Source organism: Bison bison, unplaced genomic scaffold (genome assembly GCF_000754665.1).
Source record: "Bison bison bison isolate TAMUID 2011002044 unplaced genomic scaffold, Bison_UMD1.0 scf7180017845404, whole genome shotgun sequence".
Taxonomy (NCBI): Eukaryota; Metazoa; Chordata; class Mammalia; order Artiodactyla; family Bovidae; genus Bison; species Bison bison.
The window spans coordinates 1-327 of record NW_011475977.1 but is presented as its reverse complement, the minus strand read 5'-3'; positions in this window follow the sequence as shown (position 1 = coordinate 327).

Sequence of the window (327 nt, the reverse complement as noted above, 5' to 3'; positions counted from 1 at the left end):
ACTCATGTCCATCGAGTCAGTGATGCCATCCAGCCATCTCATCCTCTGTTGTCCCCGTCTCCTCCTGCCTCCAATCCCTCCCAGCATCAGAGTCTTTTCCAATGAGTAAACTCTTCACATGAGGTGGCCAAGATATTGGAGTTTCAGCTTTAGCATCATTCTTTCCAAAGAACAATTAGGACTGATCTTTTTAGAATGGACTGGTTGGATCTCCTTGCAGTCCAAGAGACTCTGGACTGTGTGGATCACAATAAACTGTGGGAAATTCTGAAAGAGATGGGAATACCAGACCACCCGATCTGCCTCTTGAGAAATTTGTATGCAGGT